Raw genomic sequence first — 15,484 nt, 5'->3', positions numbered from 1 at the left:
TTCCTCACTTGTAAACTGTCAGCCCTGCCATTCATCTTGGGATCTCTCTCATATTAGCATTAATAAAGAATCCAAAGTTTTTAGGGGCTGAACACCTAGGAAGCCCCTGACCAAAAGTATTTACAGTTATAAGTAGACAGAGGAAACACTAGTCCCATTTTACAGATAAGGAACTGAAGCAATAGGGGATTAAGTTACTTACCCAAGGTCACACAAGCCTGTTGCAGAACCAGGAATTTAAACACAGATCACCTGAATCCTAGTTCATTGCTTTAACAGCAACACCATTATTCCTTTCTTGTGTGGAAATATTGTACTTACCTTTCAGTTTATTTGGGAGTAAAAAGCTGGCAGATATTAGGTTTGATACTTATTAACATTTTTGCAGAGTAGGAGCTTTTATTGGTTTATTTTAATTGCTATGTGATTATATGATGGAGGTGCTGGTCATGACTATAGCTAAAAGAGCTCCATTTCGACTTAAAGCAGGGATTTATCTTTTGCTTTATATTAAACATACAGTGTCTCCTCTGCAAACTTCCAGCACTTAGTCTAAGTACAGAAGTAATTTTCTGAGAATTGACAAGTAAATTCATTAATTAGTCTGAGTTAGCATTAAAAACTGGGCCCTTTAAGATCATTTGGGAAAAAAAAAATAAATACCAGATTTCTTAATGAAATAGACAAGTCAAACTTTCTATATATTTACAATTTATTGAAACATCGTGCATCGGCTATATTTTAAGTTAGGTTATAATTAAGCTACATTATTGATGACTATCTAATTATTGTGATTACATAATCTTCAGACAGGATCAAATCAACAAGTCAGGTAACCTTTAAGTGGGGCCATTGTGACAGAGCTAAAAAAACCAACCAGCACCCTTCTTCTACAGCTAGTTTTCATACAACAATTCTATTGCCTGTACTGAATTAGCAGTCTGAGGGAGACTGGACACACATCAAGAGTTCATGTTGGCAGATTACTTGTCCCATCATTAAAGATGCCTAAACTATCATGTAGCCACAGCATCAGTGAGTGAAAGTGCCAAAGCAGCAGTGCTATGGGTCACTGTACTTTGAGGCAGCACTGCCACGCCAGGAGAACTGAGACAAGAGTACAGGAGAACACCTTAAACCACAAAGACATTGGGACTAAATTCTCCCTACCCAACCCCCATTCCTTTGTGCCAGTCTCATTAACTCAACCCTCTAAACCGATCAGTTGACTGCAAATTAAGGGCCAGATTTACTAATATGCTTCAGCTGTTTTGTTTTGGTAACACAAAGCAGCTGTAAAGCCTGCTTCACTGATCAGTGCACTCTGGTTTTGTGCTACCAGTGAATCTGCCTTTAAAATTTAATCTTAAAAAAAAAAAAAAATCTAAGTTTTACTATGTCATTAGAAATCTCTCTTGGTAGCATTCTCCTTGGGTTTGAGAGAGAGAATGAAATTTTAAATATTCAAGACAAAGGAAATTTTACCCAACACTCCCCAAAAAAGTCTAGGATTGAGTGTATGTTTCAGTAACTTAATGGCAAACACACATCACAAGGATGTTATAATCATCCCAAAATAAGTATTACAAACTGAAGAAACAGAATAAAGGTAACACTTAAAAATAAATTCAAACATGTTAAGAAAGAAATGCATTTATTATACCCAAATCACCTTAACTCTACCCTATAAACACCAAGCTGGGGAGAAATATGAAAAAAGTCAAAGTCAGTAGAATCTTGTCTGGTACTACAAATACTAAACTGCTTAAATCTTAATAGTATTGCTATTACATAGCAATTGCATGTTCAAAGAGGACTGAACCCATAGAAGCTTTCTGCTTACTAGATTGGCTACTGTACATTTAAGCTGTGTTAATCACCTCCTTTATTCAATATATGAAGAAAAAAATTGCTTGGGGGAGGAGCGGAGGTGGAGGAGACATTCTCTCTGTCCAAATACAGACAATTGGAGAGTATTCCCACCTCTAGCCAGGCTTCATCCTCCACCCAAGCCCACCTAACAGAATGAGTAGTTTGAAAGGAAGCAATACTGCTCCAGTATTCAAATCTCCTAAACTACTCAGACCTGATGAATACCATTTAAAGAACACTAAGTACTGCAAAAAGGTGTTTGTCACTCGATGAATTGCTTTTTTTCTCCTTTGAATAAATATTAAGCAAGTGTTCAGGCATGGTGTTATAGGCACTTTGCTGCTGGAGGTGGTGTCTTTCAGAGGAGAAAAGAAATGGAGGCCCTAACCATATATGGGTTAAAAATAAATAAAAGCACATTTTGCAGTACAGTAGTAATAGCTAGCCCTATCCTTGACTAAATGATTTTACTCACAAAAGTTCTCAGTTTTAGGATGATATTGGGTTCATCCCTTTCTGAATGGTTATATAAAAATTGTCATATTCCACTCTTACAGGTGATGCCTTTTAGTGTTGTGTAAAGGGTTCTCAAGCTATATTTCAACCTCAATTATCCATATTTCTGGTTTATCCAATTAAAAATATATACAATGTGACAAAAGTTCCTCCTCTACCTTGGTGGGTCCTGGGCTTTTTGGCGGATTTTCTCGCCTCAGAGGTTCACGGCGGCCCTCAGTTTGGCTTTCATGGCTCAAATCTGCCATTCACTCAGTTAGCCTCATCACTGGCCAGCATGGAAAAGAAGAACAATAATCCCCACAGTCTCTGCTGATCCACCTAGTGGATCAGGGAACATGACAGAGACCTTCACCTCTGGTAGAACCCCTCCTGTAAACAGAGGTCAACCCCTCCTATAAACAGCTGCGTGACAACTACAACTCCCTGGGCTACTTCCCCATGGCCTCCTCCCAACACCTTCTTTATTCTCACCACAGGACCTTCCTCCTGATGTCTGATAATGCTTGTACTTCTCAGTTTTCCAACAGTACACCTTCTCACTCTCAGCTTCTTGCGCCTCTTGCTCCCAGCTCCTCTCGCGCACCACAAACTGAAGTGAACTCCTTTTTTTAACCCCAGGTGCCCTGATTAGCGTGCCTTAATTGATTCTAGCAGCTTCTTGATTGGCTGCAGGTGTTCTAATCAGCCTGTTTGCCTTAATTGTTTCCAGAAAGTTCCTGATTGTTCTAGAACCTTCCCTGTTACCTTACCCAGGGAAAGGGACCTATTTAACCTGGGACTAATATATCTGCCTTCTATCACTCTCCTGTAGCCATCTGGCCCGACCGTGTCACAATAGGTAGTTCCCGACTTTATGACGTTCGACTTACAATGAACGGGACTTATGATGCTTCTGAATTGACACACTGATTCAACTTACAACAATTGGTTTCGACTTTATGACGCTCAGTCCCACAATGGAGTGGATTGCAGTTCCGAGTTATAACATCTCGACTCTTGATGCAATTTTCAGGAACCAATTGTGTCGCAAGTCGGAGGATTGCCTATATATTTGGTTTTGTATCAAACTGATTATCAGGAATTATTTGTGTAAACTCAGATAAATTAGAAATTGACTATATTTATGAAGTTCAAGTGATTTCCAGAGAGATGCCATAGACAGTTCAGTTTTTACTTATCACTGGAGGAAATACTTTGGATGGCAGTGACACTGCAAATGGCAAGAGGCCTACTAGTGCTCTTTTTATTTATCTGGCAGGCTGGATATAGATTTAAATATTGTGGGTTAAAGGGCCTAAATTATAAAATTATTATAGTTCAGAGATAAGCCCAGGCTATGTTCAAACACTCCTTTTATACATGGTAGTAGAAGACAATTAGCTGGCATGAATTACTTCAGAAAGCAGCAGCCTCTACAGAATAAGTATTGCAAAGATTTTTGGGGCCTGATGTACTCTGTAAAAACAAAATAAAATATTAGCAAACACCTCATTTGTAACAGCAGATGTGAACAGGAAAGAGAAAAAGGAACATCACAGTTGATAAAATTAATGAGCTACAGTAAACAGTTTTTTTTTAAATGGTGCAGTACAGAAGTTTTTGTTCAAGCCTGATAATAAAATGGAGGACTAGTTTTCCCAGTGTACAAAAAGTTGTGAGGAAAGTTAAAATTATGAGCTATCAAGTTTCCGCATACTGGGAAGGTAGTATGGTGTTTTTACACAGAATTACAAGATTCTCCACTGTTCATAGGATGTAACTGCCATGAGCATAATTTTATTACTTCCAAAAAACTACATGAAAAGAACGTTAAGATTGCAAAGTCAACTGCTCAAAGTTTAGGAAATACCAGAATAAAAGTTATCCATGCAACCTTAAAAAGGCCCTGTTGTGACTTGCATAATTATTCGGTCTTTTATTACATGATCACACATTGACTTTCAAATGATTGCTGCCTCCTTTAATACACAGGATGAACTGTGCTCATTGAATAAGTGACTATTCAATATTTTGTTTTATCCTTATTTACTCCAGAGGGAATTCTGCAGCACTGTGCAATGCAGAATTTGCACAGAATTAAATGTTCTGTGCAGAATTTCCTTCCACCCCCCCCCCCCATCCCCAAAATTGGCACTGCAGAGCTGCTGGCTGCCACTAAGGGCTGTTGGACTCAGCAGAGTCCAGCTCCACAGCTGATAAATATAAGACACTGTGGGGGGAAGGGGGGAGGAGCTGGAGGGTTCTGGGCACACCTTGAAGGAAGGAGGCAGTATGCAGGAAATGCTATATAAGCCTGGGAACCCAGCATCAGGCAGTTTCTCCCCCTGGATTTTGGAGGGGGTAGGTGTGCAGATGTCTGGGGGCAGGGGAGGGTCTGACCCCTCCCCTGGGTTGGGCTTGAGGGGGAGGACACAGAAACAGGACCAGGTTGCCATAGGTGTTTCTTTAACTATACTCCTAGGGGAAATTTGTGTGTGTCTGGACTGTTACAGACAGTTGTTGGTAAATTTATTTCAAAATACTTGTCAACATAATTGAAACTGGCATAACTATATAGTGTTACTGTGACAAATAAAATATGTGGAATTTTAAAATACTGTATGCAGAATTTTTTTTTGGGGGGGGGGCACAGAATTCCCTGAGGAATACTTATTGTTTAATATGTGGCCTCATCTCTTCTTTACTGCACATTATTCAGAATACAGAATTATTACTTTCCTCATGGGATTTTCTGTGGCGCTCATCATTATAGTATCCAAGTGCTTCAAAAAGTGAACTTATCTCCACAACACCCCAGTGAGGTGAAGGGGAGGTATTGTGCATGTTTTATGAACACCTGGGGCAAGATTTTTCAGAGTACTTAGTATTATAGAGTACTTCGTATGTTCAAAGCACAGTTCCTATTAACTTCAGTTACAACTGTGAGTGCTTAGTAAGTCTGAAAATTCAGAACCCAGGGTCTCAACTAAGACACCCAGAAAATAAGGAAGACAATTAGCAATAACTTGTGAAATTTGGTTTAACTGACTTATATAGCATCACATAGCAAATACAAATACAAATACAATCCAATTCTCCAGGAAAGCATTCCAACTGCTTTAGTCATGAGGCGATCCTCTCTTCCTGCAGTCCCCTGCCTCATTTATTACCACCTTCTAACCTCTACAACAAATGAGGCAGCATTGGGAGTACAGAAAATAATCTCCCTGCTCTAAATTCTAGTGGCTTGGCACCACAGCAGCCATAAGCAGCAATAATCCTATTCCATCCCTGCAGCCCTGGGCTGGAGTGTGCCCAGTACACATAAAAATGATTAATAAAAAAATAAAATCAGGTTTTTAATGTATATCTGATTTTTTTGATAAAATGCTTTTTGAGGGAAAAAGCAATCTAAAGATTGTTTTAATTAAGACACATTATAGCTCAAGGATATCATCATAGAATAGGGATCATAAATTCTAAAGTATGAGCCAATATATTTATATAATGTTTAAGAAAAGTTTTGTAAATGAGTTCCAATAGTTCATGGATTAGGGACCCAATTTTATGCGATTCCAGGGGCCTTAGAAAGATTTATTTGGGTTAATCTATACAACCTATCCAATGGGACTCGGTATCTTCTAGACTGAGCACTTTCAGAGATGCTTAGTTTTGCAGTTCTCAAACTGTGGATTCATGTCTCCAGAGATAACATGCTTGTTAACAGCAAAAATGTTTTTAAATAGATAAATATAATATATAGAGATGAGAATTAACAGACCTCAACCCTACTGTCCCTCTGCAAATTTGCATACACAGAGTCAATCCCTTACCTCTCTCTAAAAGTGCAAAGTTTCAAAAAGTTCCATGAATAGAAGATTGTTGGGGGCCAAACAGATCTGGACAAGAAGAAGTCTGGAGATATATGTAAGAAGGGAGGGACAGGCAGTAAAAACAAAAGTGAAACTGTTTGAGCAGCATATTCCAGAAGTCTTGAGGTCTTTCTGAGTGTAGCCTTCATTGATTTGAGATCTATCATACCATTCTCTCGCTAGAAGGGAAAAACTATAATGACAGCAGGCTGTAAGAGAGACCCAGTTTGGGCATAAGAACCATTCAAAAAATATGTTTGCTGATGATGTTTTAAAGAAAGTCACACCAATCAACTAGTGGAAGTCACTTAAGCACTTGGATTCAGAGACTGTTGAAATGATAACCTCACTTATAACAGCAGTGGCTTCTTCTGATGGTATAGAAAGAATATTTTCTTCCTTCGGACTAATTCATTCCAAATTGAGAAATCGTTTGGGACCTGAAAAAAGCAGGAAAGCTTGTTTTTCTTTTCCAGATTATGAACAAACAGGAAAATGAAGGTGAAGATGACAGAGTTAGCTGAAGCAGCCAATATTTTAAGTTTCTCATGTTGACCTGGCTGACAAAGTTGATTTAATTGGTGTGGTTTTTTTATTTCATTTAACTATTTTAGTTAACGATTTTAACAAAAACACTTGATTTTAAAAAACTTGAATGTTTAACTACATTCAAAAATTCATATGCTTGTTTTGTTAAGTTATATATTTGCTGTTGAAGAAAAAAATCCAGAATACATAACATTGTTGTTTTAGTTAAATAAAACCATTTAAAGTGTCTATTTGGTGATGTTCTCCTCCTAATACAGCATGGCAAGAAAATCCTCCAAATATTAATGATTAACCTGTTGAATTGGAGATATTTATGAAGTCACTGGGAGGTGAACTATCTGCTTCAATTACCTTTGGTAAATGAAATAACCATTCATTTTCTGATATAGCTGTAAAACTAATCTGAAAAGTTTTCAAAATAAATCACTTTAAAAATGTATGTGTACCTTCCAAAAGTGAAGCCTACATCTGAGTTGTGAAGAATGTGTATTAAGGTTATAACAACCAACAAGAATGCACTTTTATGCAGAAATCCATGATTAAATCGAGTCTTCCTGACTAGTGATTTAAATCAAATCCACCCTGCTAGTACAGTGGAATCTTTGGAGAATTTAGCTGCCAAATTCTAACAAGTATCTACTGAACATATGCAAACTGATTTTTCACAATAGTTTGGCCAAATTTGGATTTTTCCCCATAGGAGCAGCAAAAGGTCCACTTAAAGCATAGCCCTACTAAAAAAGGGAACACATACCAAGTTTCAAGTCCCTTTCCCAAAGCATCCGGACACTAAAGATTCTTAAAGAAATGGTTATAAGATTTTTTAAAATTTATTTATTTATTTTAAAACCATGGGCAAAATAATGTATTTTCCTCAATATCATTCTCAGGAACAGTTGAATAGTTTTTGCTGAAGCTTTCAAAAAAAAAATATCCAGTGTGAAGCAAAACACCTGGGATATTTCAACCCAAAGTTATAAACAACTGAAAATAGGGTCTTACAATGGCAAGTTTTGGGCAATCTAACTGTAGGCAGAGCTATCAACTTCACATATAGTTTAACAGCGATGCAGAATAGACCAACTATTTTTTTATTTATACAACTGCAATCCCTGCTGGATGGGGCAGCTGCCAACTGGGGGAAAAAATGTTGCTTTTAAATAAGGAAGAAGAGAAGTAGGGTGAAAATCCATTATAATTTTTATTGGTATTGGATACTCCTTTCCAGCTGGAGCAGGGTTTAACACTTGTGATGAATAAAAAATGTGTACCATGAAATGTATGCCACATTAAGTAAACACTACTGAATAAAACTTGTAACTCTATACAGAGTTAAGTATATTCAATAGTCGAGGAATTTAAAGAATTAATGGGCAGGAGTTAGTTCTCAGATCCCTTAAATTTACATGGCTTTGTTTAAATACTTTAAACTTTTGCTAGTGGAACAGATGCAAAATAATCATAGTTCAGTTTTAAGTAAAGAGTTATTAGCATTGTTAGTCTACATCATGGAAGCTGGAGAAAATATTACAATATTACAACAACAACAGGCGTTTGGCTTCATTAGTTAAACAATTAAAGTTTCCTCAAAACTTTGCACTTTACTGGCTCAGCTAGAAGCCATTTAGCTTCCACTACCACAAAACCTTGAACAAAATAGGGTTGGGGCAGCCCTACCTCTGAGCACTTTGAGGTACTGCTAAGATCTCCAGGATCGCTTAGCTCATAGTGCCACAGAGCAGGGCAACCAGGTAGCCAGAGGCACCAGGATCCAAGGATAGCTCCTGACTCTATCGAGCTCAGTAAAATTTTGTGGCAAAAGCAGCTAACTAGCAGAGTGAGTTAACGGCTTAAAATTTAAGTGCACAAAACGTTAAGACAGTTTTCCAGAATTAGCAAGGAAATGTACCAATCTGGATGAGAGCCTTGTAGCCTACCCTTACCATGAACACCAAAATGAAGAAACCCCTAGATGTTCCACTCACATGACCACAAACAAGGAGAAACATACACACAGGCTACACCAACCATCATATCTACTCAAATCACCACTGAACCAACTCATACATAGCCAGATTGTTCACTCACCCCCATTCATCCTCCACTTACATTCACTCCTCTTCCTGTGCCCCAGTGTCTCAATGAACTTCATCGAGGCCCTAGACAAGACAGAAGTGATGTCAGTTGGTTGAGCGAAGCAATCAGACAATTGGTACATCAGGGACTGACTTTCTGTCTTCCATTAAAATCATTAGTACTCACATTATGATGATTGTAAGTAGCATAAGACTACAACTAAGATAGATGAGGCTGTTGTTCTTGTCCTCTTAATTAAGAATGTGTCTGCAATTTGTTGGTCAGATTCACAATCTAGAGATCTGGTTAGATTCTCTACCGTTACCAGGAGATCAAACAGGCAGATCAGCCTTTTCTTTTCTTTCGTGTATGATCTGGAGGCTACCATGCCTTTTAGAAGCAGGCTGACTGTCATCCCTGCCATTGTCACTTCAAGATTGTACTACTGCAATGCTCTCTCCATAGGTCTACATCTGAGACCTCATGTACATTCGTGGGGTAATGTTATATCCCACAAGCATACAAGTTGCAGTAATTCATGACCTAGTGGCCCTCAAACTATGCTATTTTAGGACACTCACGTAGGCACGCGTACATGATTCAGTGGAAAAAAAATTATATGAAAACATTGTATGTGGTACACAAGTGTATCTGAAACATGTTGCACTATTATCCTGGATTTCTAGTAGTTCAATTTACATATTTGCTTCAGTGAGAGTATCTTGTATTTTAGTAGTCAGCATATACTAACTGATAATGCATTGCAATGACAGAGGTTGCTGCCTAGTCCCCATAGAAAGTATTCCAGGGAGGTTGGTTCTTCCAGGCCTGTTAGGCAAAGACAGCCAGCATCAGTCCACTCTGTGTTAAGTAGCCTCAAAACTCAAGGGGATTTTCTATGCAGGTATTGTGCTCCAAACACACTACAGACTCGGGAAACTCTAGGGAATTTTCTGTGTTGCACAATTCAAGATGGCAAACAAATGGGCATAATATTCTGCTTCTGGCCTTATAAAAATGATTGTCATCATATGACAACTTGCTTTCGGAGTTGCCAATGTATTAGATGATAATGACTTTGTGCTAGATCACATCAAGAGTTGCTCTGAGAAGGAAGACCACATTTCCATTGATTGTTCATCTTCAGACAATTAGGAGCTCATGTTCACACCTGATGTAACACTGGGAGAGATGTAGTTGAAGATCTACCTCAACAAAAACTTGAGGTAGATCTTCAGCAAACTGAACACTGGTAAAAAAAAAAAGTTATGCTGGAACAATCCAATGAAATAAGCTACATATACCCAATAAGATGCATCCATAAACACAGCAGAGAAAAATAGTCAATGTTCAATTTTGCTAGGCCATTCACTCTGGTTTCCTATATGCCAAAGAAGGGCAAGTCAGTAATAATGATATCCAAGATGCATCGTGATAAGGCTGTGGAAAAAGACAAAAAGAAACCCTACATAATTCTCCACTACAATGACATTAAAAGTGGTGTCAATAATATGGACCATCTTGTAATAATGTACTCCTTCAGGCATAAGATAAATAGGCGCCCAATGGTTCTTTTTTTCAACATACCTGATGTTGCTGGCATTGCAACCTTCGTCCTTTGGATCTGCTACAATCCTGCATGGCACAACACATTGGACCAAGACAAAGAAGGCACTTGTTCCCCGTCAGTCTTGCTGAGTGACTCGTAGACACACATATAAAGGGAAGAATCCTTGATACCAATCATCTCACCATGTCCATCAAAGCAGCACTCTTGTCCCTTGCCTACCATCAAAAAACCAGCCACCACAGAAGAACCTAGCAAACTCAGCTGTTGATGCTGTCATGTTCACCCAAAGTCAGCTGACCAGAAGAGACACAAGCAACATGGAGAATGCAGTGATTTTATATGTGCAGATCACTCCACATCAATACTGATGTGTGAAAATTGGATACAGGTTCACACAGAGACTCCTGCTAGTTCTTTCAGTTTGCTAGTAAAATAAAGGGTTTTTTTTGCATAAACATTACAGAATTGTTCTTAGTTTCTGAATGCATCTGGGGGACAAAAGTCCTTCACAACACAATTAATGTAATTTTCCCCCCTCATCACTAGATTAAGGTTAAATTGAAGCAGATGCTGAATGCAATAGTAAGTAGCATTCTTAGTACATGCAGATTAAGCCAATGTTCCTTGCTTACAGGTTTCCAAATTAAGTTTAACAATTTTTTTTGCTGCAGAAAATGTACCTACCAGAGACTGCTTCTCTCACCATGACCTACTAACACAGAAGAGATGAACTGAAGCACCCTTGGTATGAATGAGAAGAGGCTGTTGTTCAAGTGTTCTGCAAATGCACTCTGGCTTGCATTCCTTTAATTCAGAACAGCACATGGTTGTGAACTTGGGTTAGTAGTTTTGATGCAAGGTCTGAAAATTCAGAGGGCAGCAGGTTGCAATAGGGAAAAATTGCAAGAGCTTTTATGGAGCCAAGGCCTGCCTCAGAGACAGGCTGTGTTTCTTAATCATCCTCCTCTGGGAAATGTCTCTCAAGCCTAGTAGTATTAATCCTTTCCCAGAATTACCTTCTTAGACAAGAAAAGCAGCTATTCATACAGATGGGCAGAAGATAAGCTTGGGGCTAAGAACAGGACTCAGGGAGGTAAGAATACAAGAGTTCTTGAAGGAGACTGCTAGCCAGGAATGACCCTAGCTCCCCCCCCATCACACCCTTTCCCACTTCCAATGCCAAAGAGGACTGCAGTCAAATAAATAAAAACAAAAAACAAAAATCAGTGACTGGAGGCATAGAGGAAGAATAGTTACATTTTTAATCCCCATAATAGTTATATTATATTTTGAGTGAAGCATACCTCCTAAAATGTACTTAGCAGCTTTCTGAAAAGTATTTTAAAAGTTTTATTCTCTGCAGTGCTAATGTAGACAAGAAACAAAAGTTGTCCCTTTGTTTTCTAAAGCAGTTATACACCCAGATACAATACTGAAATGTGTAATTTTTATGGGGTTTGTGTGAAGACAATTATCAGGTTTAATGAGGACAGCAGAGGAGGTTTAGATCTCAGTTAACAAAAACTTGTTTTTCTTTCAGAATTGGTTAAGACAATACTTAATTAGCGCTTTACATTTAGATGCCTTTTCCTCCTCCCAAAATTAAAGCAAGATTTTTAACCTCAGTGAAAGCAATTTCCTATTTTAGGAGTCCCTTGGAAAAGCATCTTTTCTGAAGAGTAAGTCTTTAAAAAGGGCTAGTGACCAACATGTTCCACCTCTTAAGTGCTCTTGAGGTTTGATTTCCGTTTTCACTATCAAAGTGTCAAACTAGGAAATGCTCAGTCTAAAGATGTTTTATATAAAAAAAACCTGTTTAAAGTCACATCCCAAAGGCATTCAATGCAACTCTACACAAGTTGAAAACCCACAAGCTGGAGAGAAATTTCCCACAAGCCTTGTGTTTGAGGAGGTAATCTTTCACATAAGACACTGAATAGTGCTTTTCTTCTGAAACAAAGTGTACAAGGTACAGCGAACAAACTGTAAAGGTAACTAAGCCTTTGTCAGGTTTCAGAGTAGCAGCCGTGTTAGTCTGTATTCACAAAAAGAAAAGGAGTACTTGTGGCACCTTAGAGACTAAAATTTATTTGAGCATAAGCTTTCGTGAGCAATGCATCCGACGAAGTGAGCTGTAGCTCACGAAAGCTTATGCTCAAATAAATTTGTTAGTCTCTAAGGTGCCACAAGTACTCCTTTTCTTTAAGCCTTTGTCATAGTTCCTCCATCCACTCATACTTTACCACACAATGGCTCATTTACAGATTCAGACCACTCAAGCTCAATACAGAAACCAATATCCTTTATTGCAAAGTCAATCTATTACAGGAGTAAAATCTCCAAATACTATTACAAGAACCGTAATAATTTAGTAGGAAAGGAGCTCTACTATTTGTTTCCCAAACAACAAAACCTTACATGCTTTGAAAATTTAGTCACTACTTTGAGTAAAACCAAAAACCTGCAAAGGAAATGTAATGAAGATTACACAGTAAAAATGTATATTAAGTTGCTCAAGTCTTTATAAAAATAATTTAAGATATTCAAACTGCTTACCTATCATTTTAATATACCACAAATAATCATCTCCCTGCTCCAAGGCCAAGAAGAAAGCAGTGTTTAGTATAGACTTCCACATGTTGTCCAAGGTTAAATATACACATTTGTTTACTTCACATAATTAGCCAATTGATGCTACTATTACATAACAGTGGTGAGTAGAGCAAATAGCAATCACACATATCAACCAGTAACCTATCTAGTCAGCCATACATTAGTGTGTGTACATCACAGGAGACCAGCTAGGTTGTTGGGAAGAAAGTCTAGAAGAAATGACCGATAGCTTCCCTACACTCTGCTTGCACTTTCACCTTAGTTACCCCATCCCCCACAAGCCACTATAACAGAATAAAGATAAAATGTGGGGATTATGCCAAATTGACCCCATGCTTTGTTCTCCCCCTCCAGGCACATTCAGTGAAAAGGTCTAAACACACATCTGATTTGACAAGCATTCAGGTTCACAGAGAACATGGTGAAAGTGAAATCATACTTGGGGCATTCATGGGTTCCTATGTCAAAGGTCATTTAGCAGTATTTCAGCTGCTGCTTACTCAGATTTTAAAAAGGGACTAGCTTAACCCTATCTACAGTAATGGAGATTCTGACATGGGAGCTTGAGTTGGCCAAAAATATCATGGAATGTTTGGTAAATTTAATTCAAAGAATGTCATTTAGATGAAGCAGCAAAACTAGATTTCTCTCTTTTTTTTTTTAAGCAAGTGACACAATTTTGTCTAAGTACAAATAAAAATCTCAAATAAGACTCCTGTTAAAAGTGAAATCAAAAACTGAATAAAAAAATCAATTTTTATTAATACAGTTCAGCTAAAGAGCAACTAATATTGTGAACTGGTGGAAAGCAGGCCCTGAATAGATAATTCAATTGTCCCTTTGCCCCTAAAAATACAGAAAGCATTTTCTGTATAAATGAAAGCTTAGTCAGTTGGATCAAGTATAAAATTCAGATTTAATTATCCTGTTTTATCAGACAGACCTTTGTTACTTTGATAGAAATGCAGAGCTACACCACACTGATTTCTAACTAGTGTCAATTAAAAAGTCACCTCAAATGTCTATTTTTACAAAACTGTTCAATACATTTTGAAGAAGCCAGTTAGCATGGAGCAATTTGAAACACTAGCAGGCTGGATGGCTACAAAGTTAAAGAGGAGGGGAGATGGCAACTGATAGTTGGTGAGGAAAAAACACAGTAACGAAAGAAAACTAATTTATGCTGTTTCATGCCTTTATGAAGCACATACACTCCCAGCTACCAAAGACACAGGTGTGAGTTTAGCTGTTGCTTCAGCAAGTTGTAAGATTGTGGTTTCAGAGAACAGTCATTAAATTGAGCAAAGAACTTCCAGTTCTGATTCGCTTTTATTCCAGATTAAAAGTGACTTCATTAGACTATTTTTAATAAGATGTACGTACATCTGGCTTCCAAAACTCATGCTTGACAAAGGATTTGTTTAAATCTGTAGTTTCTATAGTATGTGGCTACAATAGGCTAGATTCTATACTGAAGGCAAGGCAGCTTTACACAACCTGAATTCTGGACTGCTCTGAAGGCTGAAGTGGCCTCACCATGAGTTAAAGCAGCCCTGTGCTACTTTAACTCATGACAGCCTTACTCAAGCGGTTCTGCAGTCCAGAATCTCCATATGACTGAGAATGCCCTCTCTTGGGCCCTAGCACACTCCTATTCTTGTGCCCCTGGGATGCTGCTGGGCAGCGCAGAGTCACTTGCATCTGCCCTACAGTGAGAGAATTACTCTTCAAATCACCATAACTCCATATGCTGTTGGAGCAGAGGCAAGAATCTGACTCTGTTGTTTCAATTTCCTGAGGGCATTCTGCACCCAAATAAATAAATAAATAAATTCCGCAAATTTTATTTGTCAAATAAATGTGGAGGCTCCAGTATGGCATTGGGGAGCACAGAGCAGGGAGATCACTCTGCAGCTCCCCGCCCCAGGGCATGGACTCACCAGTAAGAATGCACCTAATCCTGACATAGGTCAAGGACGGGGCCTGCCCCAGAAACACCCCCGGGCCCTGTCACTCTGTGCCAGGTTCACTAGGTGTGGGAAGACAGGCTCAGCCTGGCCAGATCCAAGTGTGGAGGGGCTTGGTGTGGGTTGAGAGGGTTCTGTGTAGGATAACCTGGGTGCAGGGGGAATCTGGATGCACAGGGGCTTGTTGGGGAGGGTTGCAAGGGTAATGGGACTCTGCAGGGGGTCCAGGTGAAGGTGGTTGGAGCTCAGTGGGGGTGGGGAGTCTGGGTGTGGTGGGGATTGAGCTCAGCAGGGGGTCTGGGTGTGTGTGTGTGGGGGGGGTCAGTAGGGGATCCAGATGCTGCTGTTGGGGCTCTGTGGAGTGGGGATCAAGGTGCGAGTGACTGGACCAGGGGCAGTGGGGCTCAGCTGGGGGGAGAGGGGGTTCTGTGTATGAGGAGATCTGGACACATGGGGGTTGGGCAGAT

General features: G+C 39.0%; 1 protein-coding gene across 2 annotated transcripts in view; it reads right to left on the bottom strand.

Moving 5' to 3' along the window:
* Window positions 1-15,484, bottom strand: part of ZEB1 (zinc finger E-box binding homeobox 1) — a 216,275-nt gene that overhangs the window by 186,279 nt on the left and 14,512 nt on the right. The window lies entirely within an intron of this gene.

The sequence above is a fragment of the Dermochelys coriacea genome, chromosome 2 (genome assembly GCF_009764565.3).
Source record: "Dermochelys coriacea isolate rDerCor1 chromosome 2, rDerCor1.pri.v4, whole genome shotgun sequence".
NCBI classification, from domain to species: Eukaryota; Metazoa; Chordata; order Testudines; family Dermochelyidae; genus Dermochelys; species Dermochelys coriacea.
This window is presented reverse-complemented; position numbering and strand designations above follow the sequence as displayed.